Source organism: Martes martes, assembly GCF_963455335.1.
Source record: "Martes martes genome assembly, chromosome: 10".
Taxonomy (NCBI): Eukaryota; Metazoa; Chordata; class Mammalia; order Carnivora; family Mustelidae; genus Martes; species Martes martes.
The window spans coordinates 99,861,797-99,869,781 of record NC_137898.1 but is presented as its reverse complement, the minus strand read 5'-3'; positions in this window follow the sequence as shown (position 1 = coordinate 99,869,781).

The window sequence follows — 7,985 nt, the reverse complement described above, 5'->3', positions numbered from 1 at the left end:
AAAGGTTGTTTACATAGCACCGTAAACATCTGCAGAAAGGCAAGGCCTCTGCCAGTCATCTCCAGATCCTGCATCAGACGGTGGCCAAGCCAGTGGCAGTGCCTCAGGGGAAGGAGCTTTACGTTCATTCTTCCCGTCTTATGCTTGCAACCGATGTTTACTGAGCACCTATTACGTTGTCAGGTGCTGAGCTAGGCTCTGGGGATTTTAAGATGATAAACCATTGCCTCACCTTCAAAAAGAAAGGTATGGATGCCATTCAGGGCACGAGACAGCCATAGGTATGCAGAGAGAAGCGTGTCATAGGGACTATGAGGGTCGAGAGGAAGGCATGGAATTCTCTCGTGGGAAGTATGGGAAGGCGATGGGCGGCAGGAAGGACTCCACAGAGGAGTGATCCTTGAGCTCAGTGTTTTGTTTTTTTTTTAAATATTTTATTTATTTATTTGACTGACAGAGATCACAAGTAGGCAGAGGGGGAGGCAGAGATAGAGGGAGGAAGCAGGCTCCCTGCTGAGCAGAGAGCCCAATGCGGGGCTCGATCCCAGGACCCTGAGACCACGACCTGAGCCGAAGGCAGAGGCCTCAACCCACTGAGCCACCCAGGCGCCCCTCGAGCTCAGTGTTTGACGAGGAGTATGTGTGCAGAAGGGACAGGGAGGACACGGACAGGCCTTGGAGGGCCGGAAGACCTGTTCCCGAGTTGGGAGCTCTTGGTAAGGCTGGGAGGGCGTGCTCAGGGAAGAGTCCAATGAGGCTTGAGGGTGGACAGAGGTGAGGACAGATCATGGAGCATCTCTGAAGCCATGAGGATAAAAGGCTCATGGGTTTTTTGGACTATGTCCTCTAGACTCTGGTCTTTACTCCGGGGTTTCAGGCAAGAGAATGCGGTGATCAGATGTGTCACTGGAGATGGTTTCAAGCAGGACGGGCCAGTCGGGAGGCTGTTTTTCTCATCTAGGTGGGACACCATGAGGGTAGAAGCAGGTGCAGGAGCAGGATATCGCTTTGAGACATGTGGGAAGTGGGCTTGACATTGGTGATGGAGCCAGGATTGGGTGGGCAGTGAGGCGGGGTTTCCCTCAAGGGCGGAGCCTGAGGCCAGGATTTAGGTTGTAAGCCGTTCGTTTGGGGGCAGTGATCAATGGTAAAGCGAGACAGGGAAGGGAAGGGGTCCAATGCAGGGAGAATTAAAGAGCGGGTTACAGCTACAGACACATGGGTTCAATCCTGCTGGGGTCTCACAGAGACAGTGGGGGAACACAGCTCCAACGTATCCCACCCAAAGGGCCAGGAAGTTGGGGTCCTCATCGTGTAGTTCCCACATGGCACTGGCTCAGGTTGTGTCTGGGTTGAACTCCCCAGCCCTGTGGTCTGCGGGAGGAAGCCCCCTGGACCGGGAAGTCCAGGTACTTGCAGTACGGGGATGGTGCTTGCTGGGGGTGTGGGCAGGGCCTCACCCACACCTATGTGGTGCGGGAAGCAAGAGAGGCACATCGAGAATGATTCCCAGGACAACTGGTCGGGTGGTGATGCCATTCGGAAAGAGAAGCTTTGGGAGGAGTAGTCATTTGGAGGCAGAAAGAGGGATGATGAGTTCAGTTTGGACGTGTTGAGTTTGGGGGGCCACAGGGAAGAAGCATCTCATTGGTGCAAGCAGCTAGTTGATGGGATCTGGAATTCAGGGGAGGGATGTGGGCTCGAGACGCGGATTTGGGCTTCATTTGGGTGGAGATGCAGCCAAAGCCATGGGGTCAGAGGAAGTCACAGTATCATAAGTGCTAAGAGGAACAGGTAGAAGAAAGAGCTGGGGAACACGACCATTTCCGGAGGAGAAAAGCTCAAATGCCACCCAAGGAATAGTCGCAGAGGTAAAGAACACACAAAATCACCCCAGGGAACCGGGGGAGGCAGATTCCAGGATGGGGGTGGTTGGAGGCGACAGGAGCTTCTGCGAGAAGGTGCAGTAAGGTAGGACAGAAGGCGTCCGTTGGGCAGTGAGGGGGTCATGGAGCCTCTTGGGGGAGCATTTTCAGTTGAATGGTAGGAGCAGAAGCTCAGAGCAGAGGCAGCCGTGTGAAGTTTATGAGCAAAGAAGTGGCAAGGTCAGTGTGGCGTTTTAGAAGATCATTCTGGAACTGGTATATAAGATTGGAGAGAGGGGAGGCAGCGAGGGGGCTGCTTCGGGCGTCCTGGATCCTGGCTTGGAGTGGAGCAGTGGGCTCAGGAAAGACGAGACAGATGGGCGGCAGCTTGCGAGGAAGACCTGATGGGGGTCCAACTCGCTAGGCTGAGCGGGGCCCATTCGCGGTGGCTCTCAGGGCCGGGCCCGCCAGTCACACTCGGCTGGGAGCCTGCAGACTCCTCCATTATCAGGAGCGTGTGTGCGTTCCGGGGCTGAATGCTGTTCCCATTAATACACATAGTCGCTGCCCTCCTCCTACGGACAGGGTGACCTTGGCCATGCCCCTAACCCCTCTGAAGCTCACAGTGTGGAGGAGGCAGTGATGCCCGTCTCGCCCACCTCCCAAGTTGTGGGGCTCAAGTGCCTGATCTTTTCAAAGCACTGCACAGGCTCGTGCGGGTTTTTAACTATGGACAGAATGAGCGTTGGGGTCTGTATCTTTGGAAGGCCCAGGACGGTGTCCACTGAACCCGACCCTGCTGCCTCCTGCTCTGTTTCTCTGCTCGCTGGGCTCTGAGCCCCCAGATGTCCCATTCTGGAAACGTCACTGTGTGCTGACCTTGGATGCTTCCACCTCAAGGTGGACAGGCCTGGCTGGATGGCAGCCTGCGGACAAAAAAAGTGACCTGCCAGCAGGAGCCCTTTTGTGTCTTCCCTCTTCAATTCAGGGCTGGTCTGCAACCCACTGGCAGGGGAGATGATTGAACCTGATTTGCTGAAGTACAATAGCAAATTGATTTTGTAGCCACCAGCGCCTGTAACAAATTCCGAGTGAAGTTTGGAGAGCGCCATTGTGGGGTAATGACATTTTAATTGTGTGTCATATTTAGTCTGGCTACAATTTGGAGGCCTGGGGCAGAAGCCCAACCCCAGCTCCTCCCTCCCCCTGTAAGCCCAGTCTGGTTGTCCCTGATCGGAGGTTATATCCCCTCTCCCAGCCGTCTTCTGCTCCGGGGGTTCGGGCGCTGAGCAGCTGGGGGGTGACATTGGGGCCAGCTCTGGGCTAGCTGGCTCACCTGTCCCCCCTTCCTTACTCATCCTTTGTCCTTCCTTCTCTGCTTGTTCCTTCTCGCCCTCTTTGTCCTTCTTTGCAGACCTGCCTCCTGCCACCTTGCCCTCCTATTGCCTTGCTCTCTTCCACAGTCTGTTTTTTGCTCCTTCGTTCCTCTCATCTCTCTTCTCACCCGCTGTGTGATCTTGGTCACGTCACTCACCCTCTCTGAGCTACGGTCCTCTCATTTATAAAACCAGGTGGTTAGACTCGGTGGGTTTGGTTCCTCCGTTGTCCCTCTCTCCCTCCCCGTGCCTTCTCCTCCCTCTTCGGATGTCTTCCTCTCGCTTCTTGGCTTTAGTTGCATTTTCTGATGACCAGCCTGCCTTTAGGCCAGGCAGCCACGCTGTGGGTGGGGAGCAGCACCTTCCCCTGTCCACAGTACAGGTGGAGGCCCAGGCTGCCTTTTACGGCCTCCGAGCCGTCTACGGGAGAAGGATTTAGGAGGCAGCTGACTGCTCCCCTCCCCCAGAACAGCCAAGTAATTGAAGAAAACATGAATGTTAATGATGCATTTAGCATTTGGAAGTTAGAAGGGTGATTAATATGTTGTAAGTTGTATATTAACACCTTCACGGTGGCATAATGAAGACAAAATATACACTTGGAGATGAGATTGTTTATTCTTGTGTGCAGCACTCCTGGATCCCAGCCCCTTAAGCCTGAGAAAACACGGTGTTGCTGTGTGTGTGTGTGCAGGAGAGAGTGGGTGAGGGACAGCTTTCTGGCAAAATGGGTCCTGCTAGTGGGCGGTCCCTCCCACCTGTCTCTCACCTGGCCCCGGAGCTGGGAGCTGGATGCAGAGGGCGGGAGCATGGCAGGCGGGGACCTGGGGTCCGCGGAGGACCAGATGGCAGAGAACGCTGTCCTTGAGAAGCAGCCTGCCCAGAGGACAACACAGTGTGTTCTTGGTGGCTCGTGGAGTGGATTCTAAGTCTTTGAAGGAGCAAACGGACAGGGTACTGTCTTCAGACCGCACCACTGCAGAAAGGGCGAAGTGAGGGAAGATGATGGACATAGGGACCCCCTGGAGCATCTTGAGCCTCAAGGACTTGGGGGTTTGCACACCCTGCTCTGAGGCGGTCTCCTCTCCTGGACGGGGGATCCTTGCTAAGTCACAGGCTGATCCACGTGAGACACACGGATGGGACACTCTGACTAGCTTCTTGTCCCCTGCCGATGCCTCGGGCAGACCTTTTCGATGAGAGCCAGAGTCGGAGATTGTCGGAGCGGGAATTCTCAAAAGAGCCTCTAGTCTCCATCTCATGGTTGACCCTTGGAAGTGAGGCACAGCTTAAGGCAGAACGGAGAGAGCGCTGGCCCCTTGCTTGCTCCTCCGTGGTGCTAGACCACAGTGCCGACACGGGAGCCGGGGCCCCTTGACCAGGTCGCTCTTTTCCACTGTGTGGACCTGTGGACCACTCAGTTATCCAGGGGGCCGGGGAGGCGTTCTTTCCTGAATTCCCCTCCCCCCACCCCCTACCGCTACCCAAATTCCAAAGTGCGGAATGGTGGGGAGATTTGGATCTCAGTGCAACCGCCTGTGGGCTGTATGGCCCTGAGAAAGTCACTTCATCTCCCGTTCATTCAGCGAGATAGTAATACTTAAGATCCAGCACAGTTCCAAGACTCACTTGTATCCCGAACACACACACGCAGACGCGGTTAGAATCGATGTGTCTGTGTGGATGTGTGCGAGGGTGTGCGTGAAATGTCAGGTACTGTTTCGGCCCCAAAAGGGAGCCTCCCCCCCAAAACGATGGTACTGAGGGTGCACTCTAATTTGCGGTACCGTTGTCATCATCGTTCGCGTTTGTGGCCACAGCCTGCACACTCGCCTGCTCCCTGTGATTCAGGATTCAGCTTAGTCGTGTCCTCTGGGCCCGTCGCCTTGCCGCGTGCCCCCCACCCTGTCTGGAGTTACCCACCTTGTGTGTGTGCTTCAGGCGTTTACGCATCTGTCCTGTCGCCAGAGTGTGCTGGTCTCTTCCCCCATCTGACTGTAAGCTCAGTGAGGGCAGAGACTGTGCCTCGCTCTCCCTGGCATCCTCGGTATCATCCTTTGGCAAGTGTTCAGTGACTGAATGAGGGATCTAACTGCCGGCCTGGTGAGCTCATCGTGGACCGCAGCCCGTGGGCATGAACATGCCTATGGGCATGAACATACCCGCGTCTCGTTTCCCAGTATTAATCCTGCATCTTTCCATGCTACGCAGGGAACAGTGTGTTTCGGGTCACACGGTCCCGTCGTAGTGATGGGGAGCCTGAGACTCCACTTATCTCTTTATGTGGCCAGTCATGACGTCAGTCCTGCTGCTTTCTCAAGACCCGCCCTGCTCACACTGTCTTTTCTGTACAGCCTCCCAGGATACGTGGTTCGCTCTTCCCCTGACATACTTGTCATTCTGCCTTGTCCTCTGTTCCCTTGCTCACACAGCCTGTTTCTCCCAGGGTCTTTGGGGATACCCCATCTCTATCCCCATCGCATACCTCTCACCATTTTGAACTATCAGAGTGTTGGTCTATAATAGGCTGTACTGTGAGTATCATCTAAATGGTATTTCACTGAATGAATGAATGAATGAATGATTCTTACCGTATTTATAGTGCAGGAGCCCATCCACCTGTTACCTCATTTTTTTGTCATGCTAATTTTCTTACTCATACAGGGTTCTAAGCTCTCAGAAAGAAAGGATCTTTTAAATTCTGTGTCTTCCCAGTCCTGGGCAAATAATGTTTAATGGGTAATTAGTTGCTCATTGATTTCCTCAAATTCTCTGTACTATTAAGACTTTTGAAGAAGAAAAGATCTTATTAGCCTTGTTAAGGGGTGACAGCATTTGAAAGAATTGACTGAGCCTGACTCCCAGTGATGAAACTTACGGCACGTGGGATTCAACATGACGGGTGGAAATCCTAAGAGTTCTTTTGATTGTTTCCTGACAGGCCCTGATTCCATTAATGAAGGCAAAAGATCTCAGTTAAAGGGAATTATTAGACTTGACAATAGAAGCTGTGAATGCATCCCTCATTAATGACTTGGTTAATTGAGCTGCCTCATCGTGGAGGGTAACCAGCTCTGGGGCTTCCCCTGTGACATCTGTAAAAGAGAGAGGGGATCTCCGCTCGCTCCAGGTCAGGCAGAGACCACACCACAGCTCTGAGCTGCCGCTGTGCGTGGAGTCCTGAGCTAGGGGCCCTGGTGGGCATGGGGAAAGAGAAATGACCATTGACATCTTAGAGTCTGGGGAGGGGAGAGGGGCCACGATCACATGATGCGAGCCAGAGGGTCTGCGCCTGAAAAGACGGTTCAGAACAGTCCCGCACATAGGAAGTAGAGCTCTGTGTGTGAGTGGTGGGGATGCTGGGGGGTACAGTCATTCAAGGCCAGAAGGGCTGGTCTCTGCCAGGTCATCTCGGAGTGTGAAATCCTGGGAGTGGTAACTATTATCGTTATGCAGCCGTGGTTAGGAGCGGGCTCTGGAGGTTGGGGAGACTTAAGTTTGCAGCCGAGCCCAACCACTTCCCAGCTGCTTAGCCTCCGGTCAGTCCCTTAGTCCCTGTGTTTCTTCCCCTCTTGTGTGGGGTAACAGAGTAATCACAGGCACACCTTGTTTTACTGTGATTTGCTTCATTGCACTTTGCAGATACTGTGGTTTTTTTGTTTTTTTTTAAATTTTTTTTAATTTTACAAATGGAAGGTTTGCAGCCACCCTGCATGGATGAGGTCTTGTGGTGCCTTTTTTCCAACAGTATTTGCTCACGCTATGTCTCTGTGTCTCATTCTGGTAATTCTCACAATATTTCAGATTTCTTATTATTATTGCATTTTATTGATGATGATCTGTGATCAGTGATCACAATTCCCTGAAAGTTCAGATTATGGTTAGCATGGTTTTAGCAATAAAGTGTTTTCTAATTAAGGCATGGACACTGTATTTTATGATGTATTATTATTTTTAAAGATTTTATTTTATTATTTGAAAGAGAGAGAGCATGAGAGGGGAGAGGATCAGAGGAAGAAGCAGACTCCCTGCTGAGCGGGGAGCCCGAGGCAGGACTTGATCCTGGGACCCTGGGATCGTGACCTGAGCCGAAGGCAGTCCCGTAACCAACTGAGCCACCCAGGTGCCCCGGACACTATCTTTTAGACATAATGCTCTCGTGCACTTAACAGACTACAGCATAGTGTAAACATGACTTTCGTGTGGGCTGGGAAACGGAAAAGTTCACTTGGCTTGCTTTTTTGCGATAGTCAGGAACCACACCTGCAGTAAGTCTGTGGGACGCCTGAATTCTCTGTGTTTTGTAGAAGGAGATGCATCTCTCCATCTGGGGCTAGAACCTGGGTCTCGTTAATTCATGTCTTAGGTTTTCCACATACGACAGCCAAGGGAAAGGGGACTGTGTCTGTTTAATTAGCCAGTGTTGGTAAGAGCTTTGGAGATACAAAGCTCTCATATATGAGCTAATCCTCTTAATCTTTGTAGGGCTAATGTGCGAACGGAATGTACAAGGCAAATAGCACTGGGGGAATGGAGCAGGAGTGCAGGGCAGTCCAGAGAGAAGGGGAAGGGAGGGAGGGAGAATGTGTACGTGCATTTGCACACACATACGTTTGTAGGCATGGGTGTGTGCACCTGTGGTTCATGCTCGCCTTGAGGGCGCAGCAGAAATGATGGAGGGGGAATACGGTATTGGATGGGATTTGGGGGAATTGCCCTCCATGGCTTCCCATCACAGAAATTC